Here is a 12,931-nt window from a genome sequence, read left to right as displayed (position 1 = left end):
TGAAAATTTATATTTATCTTTAGCGAAATTTTATGTTTAATAATCTAATAATTTTTGACATCAAATTTTGCTTTTTGACATCAAATTGCAAATAAGAAATCATCATTGTAATGTAACAACTTTTGAATCATTTTGAATCTAAATTTTGCAATATCATTCTCTGATCATTAAGAGCGAGTTTTTCACCAGTGTGTAACAGGTCGTATCGAGGTGCTCCGATTTGGATGAAACTTTCAGTGCTTGTTTGTCTATCATTTTTGGATCTCAAACTTCAATGCCCTTTTTACCCCACTTCCCTTTGTCCTAGAGGGCTCATAGTTGGCATGAGTTCATCTCATGTATAGACAAACAAGCGCTGAAAGTTTCATCCAAATCGGAGCACCTCGATACGACCTCTAGAACAAACCGAGCAAAATCTACAAATACTGCCTCTTAAACATTATTTTGAAAACTTATAATCAACACCTATTTTAATAGGAAATCTTATAGTATTTTTGATCAGTTTACATGTTGACAAAATTATTAAAAGTTCCTTTTTTTAACTATGCTTTGTTCAGTTGTGTTTTTTTTTCTCTATTGGTAACACAGAAATAAATGATGGTAATATTCGTCAGGAATTGGTGACAGATTTTGTGGCAATCAAAAAATGATGAATTTCCATCAGTTTTTGATGAATATTCATCAGGTTCACATTTTTAAACATTTTTAGATAATATTACTCAAAAAAGAGGTAATATTAAACCTTGCAAATTTTTACCATTCCAAAAATCAATTTTATTTTTTGTTATGAAGTTGTTTGAAGTTTACGTAAACCGAACAAATATCTTCGGGGGAGGATCATGCTTTACCAACTCAAAAGAAATCGAAAAGAAAAACTAGCCCCGGTCCTTGATCACGATTTTTTCTTAACTCGGGACGGATTTCTTTTTTCTTTTTGTTTTATTTTTTTTACTTAGACACGTTTTTGAGTGATTTGCTACTGTGGCAAAAAAGGCAAAAAAGTAGAAATTTGGAATGTTGAAAATTTGGTTGGTTGAATATTACCCATTTTTTGAGTAATATTACTCAAAAACGTCATCAGAAACTGATTAAAATTCACAAATTCTTGATGTAATATTACTCATTTTTTTGACAAAAAATATGTATGCATTTCCTGATGAATATTACCATCATTTTTTTCTGATTACTTGAAAACGTGAAAAGATAGAATTGTGGTGCGAAAAGGACTTAGGTGTAAAATTGGACGCCAGATTTGATGGCGTACTCAAAACTTCCGAAAAAAAAACTATTTTTAATCGAAAAGTTGAAAATAGTTTAAAATTTGCAATGGCTCCTAATAACTAAACTGCCAAAAATCGAAAGACAAATCGTTTTACAGGAAGTTCAACCTTAATTTATGAATTTGCAATTTTTTTTTTCATTTCGGCTGCTGCATATTTTTAATTTTTTGTCTCCCCCAAAATATAAAGCAATCAAAAATCATAAAACCTCAAAATATCATTATAATTTGAAGTTTAATCAGCTGAAAACAATTTGAAGTGCACTCCTCTGCGTTAAGAATCATTTTTAAAATGTTCGAATTTGTTCAAACATATTTCCTGTAATTTTTTTTAAACATGTAATTTTAAGTAAAATTTAATGTACTTTTCGAATCTGCATTGTTCTAAATGAAGGGTAATTTTTCATTTAGAACAAAAATTTTCATTTTTAAATTTCGTGTTTTTTTCTAACTAAGCAGAGTTTTTTAGAGTGTAATAAAGTTCTACAAAGTTGTAGAGCAGATAATTACAACAATTTTGATATAGAAATAAAAGGGGTTTGCTTGAAACCATTACGAATCATCGCGATTTTACGAAAAAATGTCTGGAAAATGTTGATCGTCGTTGATCATGGACGACGAAATGAAAATAAACGCGAAAAGTATTTTTTTTTCAAAACGTTTTTTTCGTAAAATCGCGATGACTTGTGATGGTTACATTGTTACACTCTTGAATCTTGACCATAATCTTGAACTTTGTTGAATTGGTGTCTTCGATCGATCAGAAATTCTCAAGATATAGATTTGTGGATGAACAGTCCGCAAAATTGTATTTTTATTTTCCAAAAGTTGTTGAAAAATTCCGCAAAACTGTATTTTTTATTTTTATTTTTTTTATTTTTATTGTTGAATGTTTTATTTTCTTTTATTTTTATTTTCATTTTCCGAGAACCTAACAGGTTACACAACAGACACCTCGTTAAAATCCAAATAAAATGCTCATGGAAAACCACTCAATTTTTCAGCGTCTAAAATTTTCAACTTTGGAAACTATGAAAATTTACTTACTGAAGCATTAATTTCAAGAGCGGTTGAGAAACATTCTAAACCCCTAACCAAGGCTGCGCAACCAGGCGAAAGTCGATGCTTTCCGTAGCGTGCACAATAAAGTGCTTCCTGATTTCTCACTTTAATTAGCTCGTTAGTGGCTTGTGCTGAGTGCTTGTTTGCGGTTTAATTTTGAAACCACTTGTTGTCTAACCCGTTGGTTGTCAAATTTATGCTTCTCTGGAAATTTATAAATTTTTTTTTTTCAAAAATCAAGGTTTTAAAAATTCTTTGCAAACTCTTAAAAATATCTGTACTCAACATCCAATATAATGCAATGATTCCCAACGGCATCATTTTCGGACGGTGTTTGTTTTCGGTGTCGCAGTACAAATTTCCCACTACGGACCGACGGAGCACATGACGGTCACAAATCGAATTACTGCGGCCGCCACCACCACCACAGGACGATGCGACGAAACAGGGCAAAATTGCATAAATCCATCACAGCCAAGCAGATTAACTTATGACAGTGTCTCTCTCGTGGTTGGTCTTAGGGTGACTTCAGTGGTTAATAAATAACTAGTAAACTGTTTTAATGTATTTTGAATAGTAAATAAATCAAATGATCCTGCGACTCTGACTTTAAATGAATCAAACATTTTTTTTTTCAAATTTAAGGAATCACCCTACACTCCATTTTCGGACACGTGAAGCGTCATAAACAAAATGAGATGGGGTGGGACATTTTCCACTGGCAGTGTCACTTTTCAGACGGAAATGCAAAATGCAGTCGACGCAACTCGAAACGAACAACAACAACAAAAAAAATACATTTTCTCCTCTACTCGGTAAATAATCATGAAGCTCAGCGGTTGTGACAAGCAGCAGTGCAAAGCACTGTGGTTTTGAAGGGAACCAGAAAACTGCTGGAAAACAAGTAAAAAAAAAAGAGGGAAAATCTGGACCGTTGAAAACCACGAAAACAAGCTGTGGTTTCGTGTAAGTGTCGTTTTCTGCCGTGCGACCAAAAACGAGAATGGATGTGTCGCGAAAAGTGTTCGTGTTTCACCAGTTTTTTTTTTTTGTTTGCGAATAGTGTTGTTTTAATATCAAAAATTAAAAAAAAAATACGATTTTTAAAATTAATGTTTTTTTTATCTATTTTTATTTTAGGTAATCATTAAAATCAGGGAATAAGTATCATCATACCATCGTCACTTGATTCGATTTAGGCCACACAAAGTAAGTCATGAGTCAAACAATCTATTTTCATTCAAATCGATTTAGAAAATGGACCCGCTTGTAAATTTGTTGAACGTTTTTGGTAACGAGCTTTTCAAGGGTTTGGGAGGGAAAAAAACTGGAATTGATGCATGCTGTTTGCACACACTTCAAACTTGCTCTTGCGCATCAGCGTATCGCAGCCTGAGGACTCTTGAACTTTTCGCATGGCAGCTGCCATGGGTAGGAGAGAATTTGTTTGAAAATATCGGCTGGTGCAGACTCACATGGGCTCGTACAAAATAACTGAAAGTTAATTTCAAATTATTTGGTAGCAGTTGAATTGTGATTTAAATAAAAAAAGTAATAAATAATTAATTGTGGCAGTCATATTATCAGTTCAGATGATTTAATTCACTAACGTTACTGTTTTGTGGCTTTTAATTGAATTCAGTTTGAAAAACATAAGCTAGAAAGTATTGAAGTAGATGGGTTAATTGGGGATGGGAAAAAATATTCTTAAGGAGTATCTCAAAACAACACTTTTTGATTTTTTTTTTCTGATTTTTGGATCAATATGAATCATCAGGTTTGAAAGGGTTAAACTAATTGAAGTTCTCTTCAGTACCAGCGTTCTTATCTTCTGATTAGGTCTTACAATTTATGTTACAATTTTATGTTCACAAAAATTAACAATTTAAATGCTTGTTTTTCCTGTTTTATGCTTGGTTTGTACATATACACTAAAAGCGATTAAAATATCAAACAAACACGTTCATTCATGTCAGTAGGTTTTTTTTTATTTTTTTCCTTTGTTTGAAATTTGCAAAATAAAATAATATTTGTTTAATTTTTTTTTTGTGTTTTGAAATGTTTTCTTTTCTATTTTCTCCAATGTGCATAAAATTTTCAAAGTGAAAACTAATCTACATTTGATATTTTTTTTTTTTTTTTGTGCTAGACTTCAACTTTTACTTTCATTTCAAATGATCATTTGAAATTCGTTAATTACGACTTAACAACTTATTTTAAAAAAGATTTTCAAATCGTTTCTGAGAAGTGTATCGTCTTGTTATTCTGTCAACACTTTGACGAAAAACAAATATTTTATTTTACGATCAAGTTACATCTTTTGCCTTTTCAGGAGGCCTCATCAAATTAAAAATGTCGTCAGGAGTTATTGATAGATTGATAGATATTAAATAGTTTTAGTCTCAAAATGCCAAAAAATGCATTAAATTAAACTTTTTTAGACAACAATTTTGTAAACAAATTAACTAAAGAGTGTCTGCAGATATAACAATAAAAGTATTTTTTTTTCTTTTTAAATGATTTCATTTATTTTTTTTTTAATTTCGGATCTTGATAGCTTGAAAAACATATTATTCGTTTCTAACAATACAAACCATGCGAAATGGTCATCTGAAAAAAAAAACTGCTGTTTAAGTGACACTAAGAACATAATTTTAGGGCTTCTTTATTTACAAAATAACTGAGTCTCTTGAACTAGAAAACAAGCTTTGTCCTGGGTTTTGCATTGTTTTTTATCTAATGATTTGACCTCAAAATCAAACTTTATGTACGGCCGTTGCACGGACGGACATAATTGTCAAAAAATATTTGCCACAGCCTAAGAGCGAATATCTAAGCCCTTTAAAAAATATTTCGGAAATGGGGCCCTTTTTCAAAAAATCTGTACAGTAGGTACTGTTCGTTTGCAATTTCAATTTCAGATGTAAAAATCGTTATGCAAGAAATTTCATTTTTATTCAAAAACTAAAATTTTTCAGAAAATCCAAACTTGGCGGCAAATATTTTGACCATACTTCTCTATGACTCAAAAGTTGCATGTTTTAGTCCCCAAGATTTTTTTCCGTGAACTATTTTTTTCTCAATAGTCCTCAATAATACCTACAACTTCACCCAAAACACCAAATTGATCAGAAAAATTCCTTCAAAAGGTACCCGAGCAGACGGAAATAACGTGGGATTATTTTTTTTTTTGATATTTGAAAATACTAGGCCAATAACATTTTACGTTATTTATAGAAAGATTTGTTATTCGTCGTTATGAATTGTTTTGTTATTCGATTGTTATTGTAATAATAGACTAATAATATTTTTAGTTATTCTTCGAACTAATCTTTGACATTTTAAAAACTAATCCGATCATCCCGATAACAGTTGGAGCTAAAGTTGTTTTGGCTTTCAATCAATTTTAGACCAAAAAACAAATTTTGTAATGGTAACATAAACTGTTATTAAACTCTTATGCAAAAATGGTTTTTTCAAGAAGATTTCAATATAGACCTCAAAAGACCTGGGGGTCGTAAAAGTGGATGGTTTGATTTTTTGATTTGTATAGAAATCTGACAAAATTGTATGGAGACATTTATGGTCCCCCCATGACACAATATGGCTCCTGTGGTCAAAGTTTGAGCCAAATAAAAAAAATACAAAAAATCCATTCCAACTTTGCAGAAGACACGATGAAGATAATCTTCCCAAGATACAGATTGTCGAAAATTTCAATTTCATTTTTGTTTGGAAAGTGTTAAAAATTGCTCATGTGCACAACAATGACCATACTAAAAACTTTTAATACACAAAAACGTATGGAAAATGTATTTGGTTGGGCTGCTCGAAATTTCGTTCAATCTAGATCATAATCTAGGTTTAGGCATAGTAGGGTAGAGTAGTCATCAATGAGACACGGGGAACAATGATAAAATGGCTCTCACAAGTCGTAGTTTCAACCTATCAGGCTCATAATTTGAGGAAAGGTGTGTCTACTGGATACACTTCTGCCATAATAGTGGCGTTGGTTGTGGACGCTCCCTTGCAAAGTTATTCATAAATGTTTGATTTTGGGGTGTAAAAGTAAATTATGACTGAAAATTACATTTTCGCTCATAGGCTGCCAATAACACAAAAACTAATATTTCTCCAAATTTCTTTCGTCATTTCATAGGGCATGAGTTGGGCTACAATGGCCTTTCATTAGATTTGACCAAAATTAAGAATATACCCAGAATCCAGGGCTGTCTCATTGTTCCCCACTCTTTTCAGCCCATGGGTAACAATGAGACACTTTGATTTTTCTTCATTAAACTTTTCAAAATCTAGGGAAATCTTTCAAAATATGAATTGGAAGTGATTTTTGGCATATTTATTGAGGTTTGACTTCATTTAGCCAAAAATATATAGTTATTTGGTATAAATAAATGGATTTTACTAAATTTATTTACTTTTAGTATAACTTTTGTTAATTAAAGTTTCAAGTTGGCAAAATTGCTTTAAAATGTTCAAGGTAAGTCACCTGCAATGGAACAATACAAAACATGATGTTTTACTAGAAAAGTATTGATTTTCGTAGAGTGTCTCATTGTTCCCCACCTGTCTCATTGTTCCTGCCAAGTGCGTCTACAATGAGACAGTTGGATAGCTCTGGCTGTAGAGGTCGGATCGATCTCATATTTTGATCAATGTTAGAACACATTAAAAGAAAGAAAATGCAACAAAAAGCTCATTAAAACATGCTGATGAAAAAAATACAAAAATCGTTGAAAGTTGAAAACCAAAAGTGTCTCATTGATGACTACCCTACCCTACATCCATACAATTCAGCCCTGCAATGGAAGGCAAAAAGTAAAATTTGAGCCACCCTAATGAAGTGCTGTCAAAATTGTGTAGAGACTTGTCAGTCATCTATCTTCGGTCCATGGCGAGTTTGTTGCTCGATTTGAGCCCAAAAAGTTTATGCCAAAAAAAAAAAAAATTAAAGGCATTTTAAATCAAAGGAGAATGTGCAAATTTGTATGGGAGCTGGTCCAAGGATGTACACGAACGGGACCAACTTTTTTCGAAAGATCTCGCCGAGACATGAAAAAAAGTCTTCTGGACCAACTCTCTAAAACCCGGGGTTCAAAAGTTACAAGTTGTTGAAGTTTGAGTATTTTGGGTTAAAATGTACAAAAAAACTTATTTTTGCTATTTCTAAAATCATTCATAAAATCACTGTTTCATTATGGATTTCGATTTTCTTGACTTCATTCGACGCGTATCACCGAAAACTATACGTTCTGATATGTTTTAGCATGATTGAAACATGAATTCTTTTAATTCTATCCGTTTGAAACGTTTTTGCAAGAGGCTTACCATAGAAACAAGCCAAAACTTGAAGATTTTGAAAACGAATCCTACCCAGACTGCTTCAGTGAGTATGGAAGGCTACAGCGCGATGTTGTAACAACTTATTGGGATGTTCTGAGTCATCAGAGAACTCATTGGAGTTAAGACCGGTGAGTCTACCACCGTAACAAGCAAGATGTTGGCGGTTTTTGACCACTGATCATACCCGCATGGCTTCAGTGAGTATGGTAGACTACTATGCTGATGTGTTGGAGTGTCCTGGGTTCTCCTAGGACTCCCTGGAGTTATGATCTGTAGAGCTACAGCCGTAACAAGCAAGAGGTCGACGGTTTTTGGCCCCGGAACATACCCGCATAGCTTAAGTCAGTATGGTAGACTGCTTTGTTAATATGTTGGGATGTCTTTGGTCATCCTAGGACTCCCTGAAGTTAAGATATTTGGGTCACTGTAACAAGAAAAAGGTCGACGATTTTTAACCGCGCATCATAACCGCAAAGATTCAGTGAGTATGGCAGACTGTATTGCTGTTGTGTTGGTATGTTCTGGACCATTCCAGGGAGTCCTTGTAACAGCCGTAAACCTACAGATCATAACTCCAGGGAGTCCTAGGATGACCAAAGACATCCCAACACATTAACCAAGAAGTGCACCATACTCACTGAAGCCATGCGGGTATGATCCGTGGTCAAAAACCGCCGACATCTTGCTTGTTACGGCGGTAGACTCACCGGTCTTAACTCCAAGGAGTTCTCGGATGACTCAGACCATCCCAATAAGTTGTTACAACAATGTACTGAAGCCTTCCATACTCACTGAAACAATCTGGGTCGGATCCGGTTTCAAAACCTTGAAGTTTCGACTTGTTTATATGGGATGCCTCTTGGCCAAACGGTTCAAACGGATAAAAACCAGAGAAATCATGTTTCAATCATGCTAAGACATATCAGAACTCATAGTTTTTGCTGATACGCGTCGAATGAAGTCAAGAAAATTGAAATCCATAATGAAACAGAGATTTTATGAATGATTTTAGAAATAGCAAAAATAAGATTTTTTGAACATTTTTACCCAAAATGCTCATACTGTAACAGCTTGTAACTTTTGAACCCCGGGGTCTAGAGAGTTGGTCCAGAAGACTTTTTTTCATGTCTCGGCGAGATCTTTCGAAAAAAGTTGGTCCCGTTCGTGTACATCCTTGGACCAAATTCGCCCATTCTCCTTTGCAACAGCCCGAGCATGGGTAAATAACAAGGGAAATGCATAATAATACCTTTCTCTGGTATCAATCCCAAATTTTGGTATTCCTGGACCCTTGAAAATTTGTCTTAAGGATTATGCAAGAGCAAAATGTGGTATCATACCAATTTAAGGTATTGTTTTGATATTGCAAAATTGCAGAATTTGTCAATGGTCGAATACCACATTTTGGAATTCTTTTGGTATTACAGTATTTTATCAAATTCCTCTGAAACTATGGGAAAATTTTGACCAATTTTGACAAAATAATTAATTTTGCGCTAAAATGATGTCTCAAAGCGAATGCTTTCATTGAAAACCGGAAATTTCAAATTTGATTTTAAACATTTTTGATATACCCCCTACAGAAATGACTTGAAATTGTGGAAAATTTTCTAAGTCAGGATGGCACATTTTGGTATTATTTTGGTATTAAAATGTTTTATCAAATTCCTCTGAAACTATGGGAAAATTTTGACCAATTTTGACAAAATAATTAATTTTGCGCTAAAATGAAGTCTCAAAGCGAATGCTTTCATTGAAACCCGGAAATCTCAAACTTGATTTTAAACTTTTTTGATATACCCCTTACAGAAATGACTTGAAATTGTGGAAAAAATTTTAAGTCAGGATGGCACATTTTGGTATAATTTTGGTATTAAAGTGTTTTATCAAATTCCTCTGAAACTATGGGAAAATTTTGAACAATTTTGACAAAATAATTAATTTTGCGCTAAAATGATGTCTCAAAGCAAATGCTTTCATTGAAAACCGGAAATTTCAAACCTGATTTTAAAATTTTTTGATATATTTCCTACAGTAATGATTTGAAATTGTGGAAAATTTTCTAAGTCAGGATGGCACATTTTGGTATTGAAAGGTTTCATCAATTTTGGCGAGATAATTAATTTTGCGCTAAAATGACTTGAAACATAAAAATGTTAAAGCTGATTTTTTTTGGTGATATACTCACTTATATTTTTTTTAAAAACGTTGAAGTTTCTTTAAGTCGGGATAACCAAATACTTTGAAAAACGAGTCAATCAACAGATTATTGAATTTTGGTGAATTTCAATCCGATTTCATTTTAATAATACTTATTTTTCAATCTTGTTATTTTTCAGAAACTTCAAGAACTTCTAACACAGGCCGTTCATCAATGACAAATGCATTCGGTGTGGTGAAGAATATCACTAAGAACAACATGGAATCATCAGGTGAGTAGATTTGGCTATTGCATATGGATCATTTCCGTTTTTTCACAAACTGCAACTGCTGCACTAAAAATGGTATGAAAATACCAAATTTTGGTATTACTTGTGCAAATACCAGCGACCAAAAGGTGCTCTTGGTTGCCCAGTAATAGATGGTAAAATACCATGAAATCATACCAAAATCATGTATGTGAAAGACCACAGAAATACCAAAATATGATTTTCCAAGGGCGCGGGAATACCTTAAAATAAAACCATGGCAATACCAAGTTTTGGTATTCAAGCAATGTTCAAAAATCCTGATGACCTCAACTTGGTATTGAAATGGTTTTATTTTGAGATATTATTTTACCCTTGGAATAACATGGTTTGGTATTGTTGTGCCCTTACACATACAAGATTTTGGTATGATTTCATGGTATTTTACCATCTATTACTGGGCAACCAAGGGCACATTTTGGTCGCTGTTATTTGCCCAAGTAATACCAAAATTTGGTATTCCCGTGTTATTTACCCCTGCTCGGGAGGGCATTCCCGTCAGACGGGAATAGGCTTTTGAAATATTTTTGTAAAACGCTTGAAAAAATAATTGGAATAACTTTTGGTAAACATTAAAATCATCAGAAATGTTCACAAAAAGCTAGTCTACCAGTTAGTGAGCTTGGGTTTCTTAAATATCCGGGAAATCATTTTTTTTTATCTCTACTTATACTCTCTACTACTCTACTACTCTTTCTCGATGGTTTTTCGATAAAGTGATTTTTACTACAAATCATTACAAAACCCATAAATGTTGATGTTGATAAAAATGTGGACTCATTACAAACAGAGGACAAGTCCATTTTCTTTCCTGTTGAGATGATATAAAAACAACTTTAAAACCATAACTTCTTCTCGCTCTCGAATTTTCTCGTTAAAATTCAAACCATAAACAAACAAAAAACATGGACGGGGAGGCAAACCCTCCTCAAGTGCGTGTGGCACGCGCAACCCCCACATGGTCATCGGCCGAGGCTGTTTGTTCTCCATTATAATATATATCTATCTCTTCTCGAGCATATTTGTGTTTTCTGTGTTTTGTGTGCGTAAGTGGGTGGTGGTGGTGGTTCGGGTTGACTCAGCCAGACAAACATTTTTCAAGTGTATAATGGATGGTAATGTCCCAAGGAGTCGTGCGTGCGTGCGTCTGCGTTCCGACGTCGTTTGTTATCGTGGCCGACGATTTAGTGTTTGCCAAGAGAAGGGTCTGGGCCCTTTTGGCCTGGCCGGCGTAACCCGGCAGGTCCTTCCGGCAAAAGTAACCGCTCGAACGCCTCGACGATGTGTTAATTGTAAATATTATAACAAGGTAAATGTCACGACCGGTAAAAGCGTGACGACACCGCGTTTGGCCCTGGTGTGTGTTGTTTGGAATAATTCAGCAGTTTGGATAAACGATTACACCGAAAGCCCGTGGAAGCTCCGGAAGGTTCTGCCGTTTGTTCTAGAAGTGCTGGCTGGCTCAGAGGTGATGAATTGGCTGGAGTGGCAGCGGTTTTGGCTTTCTGCGGGTTACAGCGGCTAAATGGGTTTGGTGGCTGTACTTTTCATTAGTGGAGGGATTGTTTATTCAGCACACAATAGGGTCGTTAATTTAATGTTCGTCATTATTCATTTCATTTAAGTACACGGTGTTGATTTAAGATGTTTGGGAGTGCGAAATTCACAATAATTACTCAAATTGTTATCTTGTTGATTGGTCCTGTTGCGTGGAAATATGAGAAGTTGTCAAGTTTTATGAAATGTTTTTTTTTTTTTTTTACTTTTTTTACATTGTTAATAAAGACCGAGCCACGTAACCAACATAGCGCAAAGTGTCAATCGTGGTCCACTGAAGATATCTAAATCAATATCGTTGGTGAATGCACCCATATTAAGGTGACAAGAAAATATCAAAATTTTAGAAAATCGTTAGGGATACGCCCTGGCTCGATTCTTTAGGTAAAAATAAGTAACTTTGCCAATTTTGAGCAAAATCGGTTAAGGATAAAGGGTCTCTTTTTATCGATGAAGTTTGTTTGAAGAAATTAAAAATAAATCAAAAAAAATAATTGGCAAGTATGAGATTCAGATATATTTTTTTGACAAACAACTTTGTCGAAGACCGCAAAACGATCCGAGTTCACCCTGATGAGATATAAAGAAGGCATTTTTGTATGAATAGATTTTTTTCAACAACTTCATCGATACAAATCGTTTTTTTACTGACGCCCTAACCCATATAGACACCCGTTGATCAAGGAAACACCCAGGCCATCACTTCCGTCCATCGAGGTCCACTGAAGCTACCATAAGCAATTCCGATGGTTAACTCACCTATATAGACCCCCGTAGATCAGATAGATATCCAGGCCATGACTTCCGGGAGGTTCTGGATGGCCAAAAGAATTCCAACAAAGCAGAGATTGTCCATCGTGGTCCACCGAAACTACCTGAATCTATACTGAGGGTGAATACACCCATTTAGACCCCCGTTGATCAGGTAGATATCCAGGCCATGGCATTCGGGAGTTCCTGGATGACCCAAAGTGTCCATCTTGGTCCACTGAAGCTACCTGAAGCAGTGTCGATGGTGAATGCACCCATATAGACTCCCGTTGATCGAGACAGATGTTCAGGCCATGACATTCAGGAGCTCCTGGATGACCCAAAGTGTCCTTCTTGGTCTACTGAAGCTATACCGATGGTGGATACACCCATTCAGACCCCCGTTGGTCTGTTAGATATTCAATTCGTAACTTCCGGAAGTTCTTAGAAAACC

Source organism: Culex quinquefasciatus, chromosome 2 (assembly GCF_015732765.1).
Source record: "Culex quinquefasciatus strain JHB chromosome 2, VPISU_Cqui_1.0_pri_paternal, whole genome shotgun sequence".
NCBI lineage: Eukaryota > Metazoa > Arthropoda > Insecta > Diptera > Culicidae > Culex > Culex quinquefasciatus.
Note: the sequence above shows the minus strand (reverse complement) of the source record.